Below are 12,440 nucleotides of genomic sequence, written 5' to 3'. Positions count from 1 at the left end.
CTGATTGACAGAGGGCCCAACGTAGACCATTTTCGAGTTGCTTCGGTTGCAGTGTTGTGCCATTGATGGAGCACAGCAGAGGTATCTTGAGCCTCTGGGACCACTCCTTCACCAATCACTGCGCTCTTATCCAGATACAGTCTTACCAGGCAGTAGTAGACCTGATGTAAGCCCTCTTGGAACCTGGCGGCTGTGGTCAGCATTCCCTTTTAAAGGTTTAAGAAGGCAGATAGCAGAAGGAGCCTGTATTTACTTGTACACATCCTGGCTGAAATGTGCATGACGTGCTGCCCAAATCCAGGTGCATTTGGAATTCAGCATTCCTTTCCCTTTAGGAGACCTTTTCCGCTGATGGCCATGTTCGCTTTTTTCCCCCCTCTTGTGTCCTAACTTGGTGAGTATAAAAGAGTTGTCCAATCGTCTAAAATTATATAGAAACAGTTGTTTCTTCAGGTTTTTTTCCACTTTCCCTACCTTGCACCTTCACACCCTCCTGATGCCATAGTGAAAGGGAAATGCACTGTAGGAAAGTATTCATTTCCTTTGCGCTGAAACTTCATGCTGTCTAGGTGTCACACTCGAGCTCATTTCGTGCCAACATATTGTATATCCCCAAATTACTGTAAAAGCGCTTTTTGGAAGATCGCTCATTTCATAAGTCGTCTTACTGCCTTTCCTTCTTTTCTGCCCCCTTTGAAGTGGCTTTAGGGTGGCATAAAGTGCCAGCAAGCACTAACATTCTGACCACAGCCAGGTTGCTTGATAACCATAATGTAGCCCCTGGCATGCTCTTATTTACCTGGTGCACTCTTTGCACATCTCCGTGTCTGTGAATGTTACCAATTTGAAAATGTACCCCCATGGGAATGGGGGGTGCCTTGGAAAAGGAGAGAGTCATTTTGAATTCCTTGGAAAGGCAGACCGCAGGAGTGAGTGGCACTTGGTTTGGCAACCTTATACTGTCCCCTGCTGTAGATGTTTTGGGCATGCGTATGCTTGTGCATGACATTACCTGCATTTAAACCGAAGCTGTGGATCTCCTGATGCTGAGATCACCTTATAGGCCGTCTGATGCCTGTTTGACTCGGCTTCTGCAATAATATTGCTGCTGCTGTTCATCTGTGTCTGAGCACAATGTTCCGGTGTAAAGCTCCGCTTTAGGTGCCATTGGAAGCTAGTATGACCAGTACACAGAAAGTCATGGGATTTAATAGATGGCTGGAGAGACCGGACATTACTGTCTTGGTAAGACATTTAGGGCTGTCTGTCTTTGGCTGACAAAGTTGCTTTCAAGTTCTGGAGTAAGAGTAGGATCTGGATCCATTGAAGCTAAAGTGCACAATGCTGAGAGTATATACATATGTCACCTTAGGGAGCTTACAATCATGGGTTTCTTTTCACTGCACTGGATGCTACTTTTACCATTCCTTTTACTTGCCACATCAGTGGAGTTGTTTGCCAGTGCCTGCGTACGGTGCAAGGCGCACCTTTAATATTCATGGGGGTAAACGCTCGAACGGTTACTCCCTCTTGTGAGTCGGTCAGCAGAAACCGTTTGGCTGGGCCTCAGTCGTTCGATTTTGGCAGATATGTTCCTTGGAATTGCTTGAGAAAATTGACCAGCCCCTTGGAGGGTTAGCGTGACCCAGTAGTCTTAATCTCCTTCTGGCTGCCATGGAAACTGAGAATGCCTGTACTAGGGGCAGGTTGGAGGACATAAATAATGGTTTTCCTGACGTTGGTCCGAGCCCCAGTAAATGTACAGGACGAAGCACAGTGTTAGCAGTGCCATTAGCGAGACGTCTCTTCCAACTGGCTTTTTGTTACAAGGTGGGGAGGGAAGGGGTTTTATCTTTCTTAAAAGAATACTAATGCCAACAACCTTTTCCTAATTGTGGTGGGGTGTCTGCTTCTCGGAGTACAGGATTTATCCGAGAGTTTGTTTGATGAGAAGAGATAAAAATAGGTGATCTTAAAGTTATCTACCATATTCCCCGAGCTTCGAGTCAAATGTTCATTTTGTTTAAAAGTTGCAAAGTAACTGTTAAAAGTTGTCTTTCTTTAAAGGAACAGAGTTTACTGACCTGCACCTTTTACGTGCCACCCTTCCGCCTGCTTAATTCTCGATGCCCGAAAGTGGGGGCAAGCCACCACAACCCAAACTGTCTGACCTTGGGACAAGCGGGTAATCGGGTGCATGGTGGGTGTCTATGATGTTGCTCTGCCTGGAGCTCTTTTTCTGGCAGTCTTCGGGTTCACCAGGGCTTTAGAATACGCCTTTTGTGGAGGTCCCTAATCATTCTGTGGAAGATGGGGGGTGCTCGGCTACAGGCACTACAGGACAGAGCCTCCTTGTGTATGCGCCTAAGGCTTTACACGTTTCTGAATCACTGATTATTTCTAGAGCACTAGAGGTTTGAAGTGCACACAGTATAGAGTTCACAGTAAGCAAGCTTTTACTTCTTAATTTGAGTTCATTTGTAAATTTCAATGATGGCAGACCTTTCTAAGCACCATGGTGCACTCTTAAATATGCATTTTGATGAGCGCTAATTTCTTAAAGGTTGTAATCTTTAAATGTATGTGGCAAGTAAACCGAATAGGTTGCGATACATAGTAACTGGTCTGTCGTAAAGCATAGTCCAGCATATCATTGACTGCAGCAGCAACAAATGGGCTCTGATCGCTTGTCAAATCAAAGTATACTTTTTTCGATTTCATCAGAAATCGTCAAAGCAAACTTTTTCTAAATAAAAAAAATTAAACAGTTCTCACAATCCTAAAATCATTCAATAAAATTATTTTTCTACGCTATTAAACTGTACACAGATAACTTACCACATAATAGCACATTGCTAGGGATGGTAATATTTCTAAATGCAAAAGCATGGTGACGTTGAAAATTCAAATTACGTAAAATCGGTACAATGTATAGATTCCTCAGAGCCTTAAAATGGATTTTTTTTTAAACAGAGTTTTTAAGGTGCTTTGAGTAGATGTGTTGTCGCATGAGCATTTAGGTACGTTTTTAGACCAATCATTTGGAGTCAAAGTCATTAGTCGAAAAATATCCAGTGTACAGCATGTCAGGACAAACTTATGCTGGGTTTTATGGACAAACTTAAGATGTAGTTGTAAGGCAAAACTGACCAAAGTGAGTTTTACTAATTACGATAGATATGATAAGTTCAGTGGTCAACCTTGCTTCCTCGAACATCATAAGGCACATCTTATTTGATTCTTTCCTGCAAACAGGCTGCAATGTTTCAGGTCTTGAAAAATATTCTGGATACCCCAAATCCTAGCAAGTCTGTCATTTTTTTCAGCCATTGAATTTGAAGGAATGCTGTCAATTTAATACAGTCTTCCATCACCTTGCAATTTTGGTGAGAATCAGCGTAGGACCACACTTTGTGCCACAACAGGATAGGACGAGTATGAGCTATTTCAACTAAAAATGGCATATCAAGTTCTGACTGACGAATTTTAGGCAAGTAACTCTAAATGAAGCATTCTCCACAATTTGGAGAGAATTCATATCACTGAGTCCCCATAGCTCTGTCCCAAACAAAGCTGTTGCTGCACGCTTGGTCTTCTATATAGTTAACATTTTATTAACCGGTTTATTAACAGAGTTTGTGGGCAAAATTATACGGTGCAGCAGTTGATTTTACTAAGTTTAATTTCCTAGCATTAATAGCGTGCTTCTATGTCCCGACCTGCGAAAACATAACCCCCAAATATGAAAACGAGGGAGTAAAACTTATCTTGGTATTAAGAAATAAGTCTCGGCATCTCACATAATCCTTCCCACATTTCTTTACAAATGTCTGATCCCTCTTAAATAATGCTTGTGCAGGAAATTGCATCTCCTGTCGACCAGTATCAGTTATGCATTCTTGGATGAGTAATTCATTGTGCATCATGAGTAGGCAGCAGTTTTTTCCTGGGCTGGGGTGTTTTCCTTTTCCATTGCTTATCACGAAGGCTTGAGGGGACCACAAGTGGTTGGTTTCATCACAGTTGACCCTTTGCAGCCCCCTTCCATTTACAGAAAGCCTGGCAGCCCTACTGGGGATTATTTATGTTCTTGTACTGTAGGGTGCTGTATAGCAATGGAGATCCACTTATGGTTCTCATAGAAAGGTACTTAAATGCATTCTCTGTGTCTTTCGACTACTCCTAAAGTAAGAAGTGTTCCATGGGATCGAATTTAGTATTTGGTAGCAATTAAATTGTTCGTTTTTATAATTCGCTGCTGTAGTCTTAGACTTTTTAAAAAAAATGTTAGCTAAAGGAAATGTAGTGCTTACTCTGTGTGTCCCAGGTATATATGGATTACTCACTGGAACTCGTGTATGTCATTACAATATCATGGTTTCTTTGCTGCTTTACATAAATGTTCTCTTCCATGGAATATGTTCTCTGATTAAGTAAATGCCACATTTTCCTAGCGTCTTTTTTTAAATGACACTCTAGTATCCCTCTTATGAAAGCATATTCTTTTCATACTTCCTATGAATTTCTGAGCTGGTGTCTCCATGCGGTATTGACCACAGTGTGGTATAGCAGCCCTGGTGCCTCTTGCAGTATGGCTCCCTCAGTTGCTCTGTAGTATTGCGCCCCTAATCCGTGTGTGCAGTGTCCTAATACCCGATTTTTCTTTGTGGTACGCCGATCCATTATGTCTAGCATGCACCCTTGCATTGTGCAACCTAGACATTGGCGAGCAGTTCGTGGGAGGAAGGTAATTGTGAGGCCGAGTTGTGGGAGTATTAGGTGACTGTTCACAGGGATATACAGTTCTTTAAAGAGGTGTCTTCTGCACTTTAATAAATTGTATAAGGGTTGTGTCATTCCTGATGTATACTAGATGGTTGGGGAGAAAGGGTTGTCTCTACTCTATGGCGGGCCTCAAACTTGATCCCATTCTATATTCCTTTCTAGTTGTATAGTGTGGTTTCACTTCGCTGTATCTGCTGAAAAGAGATGTGGGGGGGGGGGGGGGGAATCTGAAGATGTATCTTATATCCATCTATGAAGAGGGCCTTTTCCAAGATTTTGGCCTGGTCAAATGCGGTGTCTTTTCTAGGGCTTAAGTCCTGGTGATAGTGAAGCAGATTGTTTAGTTCCATATATTCTTTACGGTATCTCTGTGCCTCCCTTTCCACAGTTTGCACTGAGCTAGGGATAGGTTAATGTTTGCTCAATAGTTAGATCGGTCATTTATGTTGTCTTATCAAATGAGAGACAGATGAGAGTGAGAAAAAAGCTGGCATCATGTATGTTTATGGTAATGGTGTTTTTGCCTGGACCAGGTATACTGTAATTATTTTTAGGTCTGGTTTAATAATACAGTTGTCTTCAGTACCTATTGCCAATTTTTTTTTTCACAACGGTTGGATTTCAGCTCCGCACAGAGAGGTGTCTTTCTCCGTTAATGCAGTTTGCGTCATTCTTCCTCTGTTGTAGTGCTTGCCTTTCGGTGTATGAGGGACTATTTTACATTCGAAAAGTAAACTGAACCATCACACACATTATTTTTTTTCAATATTTGTTCTAAATAGAAAGCAGGTGGTTTTCTTTTTTTTCTTTTTTTGTTTTCACTACAGTTTGTTTTTAAATATTTGTTGATAAAATTCAGTGAATCTCGTACTCCCACACACTCATCCCTAACTAACTTCAGTATTGGTCGAGTTTTCCCTGAACGTCTGGCTTCTTTTAAAGTGTTTTTACCCCGTTAGTATTCGACTTGTCCACTCCTGTTTGGAACTTTTGAACTGTACATTCTGCTGCCTGAAGGCCAGGAGAGGGGTAAAGATATTATTTCTTATTTTATAAAAGAAATACTGTAAGGGAGATGTCACTGAAGGACCTCAGTTGCTTTTGGTTTTTAGCATACATGTTTTCCTTCAGATGATGCTTCTCAGTTTGAAATTGGAAGTACTGATTTTTATTTCTTTTCCGATGAGGTTATAATTCCGGTGGAGTTAGCAAAAAGTGAACCACCTTCACAAGTAACTCTCTTGTTCTTTTTGTTTTGGAATAAAAATGACCTCGCCCACTATGGAAACGTAATTATTCGAGCCATTTGCATCTCAGTGTTTGTCGGGGGTAGTTTCCTAAAGAATTTCCCCTGCTGCACACCCACAAACCGAATGGGAGTAAAAGTCTGATTTGCTGCTTTAAATTAAAAAAAACTAAAAATCCCCAGCCGCCCCCGGAGTAGAAGAATGTAAAGCCCCTTGTTCATGAGCAGAACTGTTCGCTGTTCTCTCAGAAAAGCATTTCCTCATTTTATGCAGCATAATGACGTTATGTGAATTTTAAACGGATGCCTCAATAATTAACCACCTTGTAAGAGCTTATTATCATGTTAAACTAAATGTTATTGAAAACTCATAATCATGACCTGTTTGTAGTGATGAAAAACAATATATTTTTTACTTTTGTAATGTTTGCCTTGTTTTAAGAAAATCGAAACATTGGCAATGACTAGCTTAAATGTAGAATTGAATGCACGTGTTGTGGTCGCTGAATCCCAGATATATTGGAGAAGGAAGTGTGGCTAAATCCACTTGTTGAAGTGGTACTCCAGAGCCACTTACGTTTTATGTCTTGCTAATGCTCTAAAATATGTAGAATGGGATGAGCTTTTTCTCCACAGAGGAGTGTCAACCCTTCACTGCCATGCTGTCTAGTTTTCAATTTTCCTCTGCAGTGCAAGAAGGACGGGTTTACTGCTCAAAAGTACACTGAATCATCACGTTTAAATATTTATCCATCTAAATATGCATTGCATACAGAAATCAATAGTCTTTTGTTTTGCTTTTTACCGAAAGTTTTAATTTAAATATTTTTTTTTTAACCACTTGGCTACGAAGTCTTTTTCTCCTAGAATGCTCAGTCCTTTTTTTTGGCTATTTGGAGTAGTTCTCGTTTAGGCTTCCATAGCATTTTTTCAACGCGCCCCCCCCCCCCAGCATCTGGGGGATTCCAGAGGTACCCAGGGTTTTATGATTCCCCAGGAGGGACCTGAAGATCTAGCCAATATATAACTACATTTTTGGGGGGCAAGGGGGGGGGGGGGGGGGAGAATGCTCTGTAAAAGTGTTTCTTTTCCTAAATATGACATCCAAAAAAGGTTTGCTGTGCTAAAGTCACAATCTTGCTTGCTTTCAGGAGCATACAGAGCTAAAAAAAATATATATTTTTAACCACAGGTTTGGCGTTTTTTAAAGCGCTAGCTCATTTTTCCTATTTTTGTTATGTCAACCTTCTAGTTTGTGGTGGAAATAAGGGTGAAACCCATCGGCGATTTTGGGAAGCTTTAGATTTCTGAAAAGTAGACTGAATTCTGTGTTCAGCCAGGGGTCATTTGTGTAGACACCTCAAGGGTTTCCCAAAGAAACTAACTGTTGAAATAAAAAAAACTATTAAAAATGTATAGGAAAAAACGCCCATTTTTGACCACGTTGTAATATATGTAATATCTGACATCATCAGCAGAGGATTGTGGTCGCGTGAGTTATAGTTGCCTGCACGAACTATAACGGGGGAATTGCATTTCTTTTTTACGAGTGAAATGTCCAGCTAACTATAACATGTGTGAAACCTATGGTTTTTTAAGTGAATTTGTACGTTTTTTTAAATGCTAAGTTATGTATTTATTAATATTTATTTATTTTCACCGTGCGCGCGCTGTGGGCGAAGCGTAGTGCGTGCCGTGCGCGTACGGTGCGCGCACCTCGCGATTTTTCGTAAAAATAAAAAGAAAAATTTCACTCTGGGGGGTCCTTCAGTGACCCCCTGACAAAGGCGAGGATGTCAGGAACTGTCCACCCTGCCCCCTTTTCACGTTCTCCACCTTTGCTTTTCACTGCCTCAGACTGCGAGAGACAAAATGGCGGCCGACACTTCCTGATTTCGACCGATTCGAATGTTTACTGACATCTAACAACCAATCAGAATTGCGCTCGCGCACGGCAGGGTGCGCGCACGGTGCGCGCGTATAGATATTTATATGGTTTTAAATGCTATTTTCTCAGGAAATACTGAACAGATTTACACCAGACCTGCAAAAGGCACTTCCTTGACCTTATGGCTACCTCTCTGCCAAATTTCAAGTAATTCTGTTCAGCCGTTCGGGCTGTAGCTGCAACTAAAGGTCCTATGGAAAAATACATGGGGAAAACGCGTTTTGGGACCCCCCCCCCTTTTTCTCGGCCCCCGCTAGACGATTCACCGCGAGACTTTCAGGGTAGGAGCTGAACAGAGCGCCCCATTTGTTTTGAAAATTTCGCGAGGATTCGTCAACCGGCGCCAAAGTTATTCAAAATAGAATTTTGAGATTTCCTATGGAAACTCGGTCCTAACTATAACTATCTACTGGCGACCGCCAGTAGATAATATATATCTCTGAGGTACACAACTGGATAGCCCCGTATGTAGAGGAATTTATATGGTGAAATATAAAGGTTAAAAAATGGGCATCTAGGATACCTGTGTATTTCTGAAATAGACACAAGGTACGGAGTCTTTGACTAGTAGTGATTTGTACATCTCTCAATTTGTGGGTACCCATACTAACGTGATTCAGGGGGGCATTTTTTTAAAATGTCTTCTTTCTTACACACTGGCTTAGACGTGGACGGCACAAATGCAAAGAAATACAAATTGCAATAACAAATGTTCTACTATTCTTTTCCCCATATGTCTCCCGATTAAAAACGGTACCTCACTTGTATGGGTAACTGCTAGTACCCGCGACATGAAAAGCCCCAAAATGCAACATGGACACATCACATATTTTTCCACTGAATACTGACCATTTGTTTTGCAATGTGCCTAGCTGTGGATTTTGGGCTCTAGTTCAGCCAGCACATAGGGAAACCTAGCATAACTGTGTGCATGTTTAAACACTAGACACCTAGGGGAATCCAGGGTGATGTGACTTTTGTGGCTTCCACTAGGTTTCCTACCCAGAAGCTTTTCCAAACCTCAAACGTTGACTAAAAAATATACATTTTTCTTATTTCTGTGATCGAAAGTTCTGGAATCTGCAGGGAACACCTAATTCCATACCACCTACCATTCCCCCAAGTATCACGATAAAAATGGTACCTCACTTTTGTGGGTGGGCCTAGTGCCCGCGACAGTGTGGAGACGTCAATATTTCCCATCACAAAAATGATCTGATTTGGTAAGGGGGTAGCAAAGTTTTTTTTCTGGCTGGGGATCGACGGCCACCTAGGGAAATCTATTGAACCCAGATATTTATGGAAAACTAGACACCCAGGGGAGACCAGGGTGGTTTGCCTCACGTGGGTCCCAAAAAGGTTTTTTACCACACTTCCCTGCCGAACCTAGGCCCAAAAACTCAAGCTACCGCTTTTGTTGATGATGCCATGTTGCGTCTTTTTGTGTGCGCTAGGGCCACCCACACAGGTGAGGTACCATTTTTATCAGGAGATATGTCAGAACTCTAGTTGGCAGGAAATGTGCGCCTCCCCGCAGATTCCAGTACTTTGAGTCACAGAAATATGAAGAAAAGATCTGTTTTAGCCTATATTTGAGGACTTCAAGGGCTTTTGGGGTATGAAAAACTTGTGGGATCCATGCGAGCCACCCCGGAGTCCCCCGGATGTCTAGTTTACAAAAATATCTAGAGTTGGTAGATTTAGAGCTAATGTACAGCCTGTCAGAGAAAGACAGAAAAGGTAAATATTACTACACAATCCTCTACCACTCAGGTACACACACACATACTGATTAGATTTGGCCTGAGGGGTGAGTGAAAAGTTCAAAATGTAAATTGCATTAACAAAAGATTTCACGAAAACACAGAAATCAATGTTAAAAACATAATTATATAATAATGAACCAGTGACTCGCTGTAAAGCCACGACAATGCACCAACCACCTTACAGGCCATTCACACACCTTTCATGTGTCACACACACAATCAATCACTCTGCCAGCCCCGGGCCCAGCACATTACAACAGTCACTTCAACAAACCGCGCCATTCAAGGGCCCATCAGTTTCATATTCCCCCAGGGCTGACACTGCAATCACACCGTCTGGCAATTGACGGAGTGTGTGGACTAGCGTTTGGCTGGCAGTGTGTATGTAGTGACCAGCAGCAAGTCACCACATATACACAAACAGCCAGCCGGAGGCCAACCATATACAGAAAGCCAAACACACCACCAGCCAGATGCCAGTTCAGACTCGGCAATCCCCCTGCTGGAAGCTGGTGGAATGTGTGGACGTTCGGTTCGGTTTGTGTGTGGAGTGATTTGATACATATGCACACTGGCAGCCAAACGCCTGTCTGCACACATGCCAGCCAAATGCCACTCTGACATCACCATGATTCTCCAAGCCACTTTCATTTAAAACACTCCCACAATGAATAGATTACACACACACACACACACAAACACAAAGCAAGTATATGAAAAAATAAAACTTACAACTAAAAACAGCAATGTTTGAGGCATGTGTGCTCTAGATGCACATGCTTTGCATGAGTCTGCCATCCAGTTTTGGGCTCGGATGTTTACCAGTTGTTTTTGTTCCAAGAAAGAAGTTTTCTTCGAGTCACAAGACTGAGTGACTCCTCCTCTTGGTAATACTGCACATGGTCATCGACGCCATCTTCAGATTAGTTTTTATCCCGTACAGGTTCGGATTTAGTATCTCGTGCTTCGGTTTGAGTCACCTTCGGTCTGTTCTATCTATTGATGCTATTGTTTAGATCCGTATCTTATTACCTCTCAGAATTAGACTTTTCTAAGCAGGTTTTCGACTTGTTCCCTTGGCCTACTGGCCACGCCTGGCTGGGCAACACTTCTCCATTGCCAACAAGCTCGAGAATGACCTGTTAACGGAACACTCCGTTACGTTTCTGTCTGAAGTGGCGCTCCAAAGACCCTCACATTGACCAACATCCCGTTTGCAACTTATGCCTCTTACCCTAACCTCGAGAAGGCACCTGTGAGGTAAGTCTTTCCAGTCTAAAAAGACTCTTAGAGACCGAAGGGTTATTCAACAAGAGATGCAGGGCAAGCAAATGGACGATGTCCCCAACATTTTCGGTCAACAAGATGAGAAAGAAGAGGCTTCAGCAGAACAGGAGGAATCACTTTCCATCTATGATTCAGTCTCATTTAGAAGAGGACTCGACTGCTCTTCAGTCAGCACAGAAGCAATGTACCGTGGGTACTTCTACCCCTGCTCCGAGAACCAAATCCTCAACTTTCACTGAAAAACTGCTCACAGGTCGCCACTGCGCACACGCCATGGCGTGCACCGAAAACATGACTTGGAAACTGCACCGTCCGGCTCGGCTCTGAAAGTTTGGCCTGCAGCAGAGGCCTCTAGAACCCTTCCATCCAAGACCAAAACACCTCACTCTTTGGTCTAGCACTTAAAAAAGACTTGTTATTTTGGAATCAAAACTTCCTCCATCGATGACAAACCTTCCACCACTGAAATGCTTTGTTTTTGGTCCGAAATCTCCCCCAGAGCCAATCATCGAGCCATTTCATCAAAAGCTCAATCCGAAACAGAAAACACTCAAGTTCAGCTTGGAACAAAGAAAATCATGGTACAACCACCAAAACAACATACTCCTAAAAAGCAGTTGAGTTTTGAGGAGGCTTTCGACATTCCTGCTCAACTCCTAAAGGAGTGCGAGGATGCTGCAAATAGTCCATTGCACATTCCCATTCCTACTTCACCTATACCACAATCAATACCTCCACCACCTCACTCACCACTATTATCTAATCCGGTAACATGTCATCTCCGTCAACACTAGAGGATGATCAGGATATTGCAGATGAAACACAACCAGGGGATCCCCAAAATGATTATAATATTGACCCTCATGCTGACACTGATCCAGATTTATATCCCAGCCATCCATCCCCAGCTGATGACGATTCAGCTTATCAGGATCTCCCAGCTAGAGCAGCCACTTTTCATCCGATACCTTTGTATAAAGACTCAATAGAGGAGGATTGCCTCTTTGAGACTTTGTCTACTGCACAAAGAGGGGCTCAATATTTACCACTCTTCAAAGGTATGACACTTCATACAGATGAAATTTATAAACAGCCTGTCAAAGCAAGAATAATTACTCCTTGAATTGATCAGAAATACAAAGCACCACCATCGGACCCCGTTTTAATTAGAGGTCAACCCAAACTCTTTAGTGGTGTCCAATGCTAGGAAAAGGGCTAACTCCCAAACAACTGGAGAAGCACCACCACCCGAAAAGGAGTCCAATCTCATGAATGCCTCTGGTAAGAGTTGCGGCACAAGCAGCTAATCATTCGCGTATAGCCAATAGTCAAGCATTACTGTCAAGATATGACGAGGCCCACTGGGCCGAAGTGGAGGGGCTTCTCCGACACCTCCCAGACGAGTACA

At 42.5% G+C, this 12,440-nt stretch overlaps 1 protein-coding gene across 2 annotated transcripts in view; it reads left to right on the top strand.

Annotated features, from left to right (window-relative positions):
* ZBTB46 (zinc finger and BTB domain containing 46) overlaps positions 1-12,440 on the top strand; it is a 299,861-nt gene that overhangs the window by 93,900 nt on the left and 193,521 nt on the right. The gene's annotated exons all lie outside the window — the stretch shown is intronic.

This window comes from Triturus cristatus, chromosome 7, assembly GCF_964204655.1.
Source record: "Triturus cristatus chromosome 7, aTriCri1.1, whole genome shotgun sequence".
Lineage (NCBI taxonomy): Eukaryota > Metazoa > Chordata > Amphibia > Caudata > Salamandridae > Triturus > Triturus cristatus.
The sequence above is the reverse complement of the archived record's forward strand: the minus strand, read 5'-3'. Positions and strand labels throughout refer to the sequence as shown.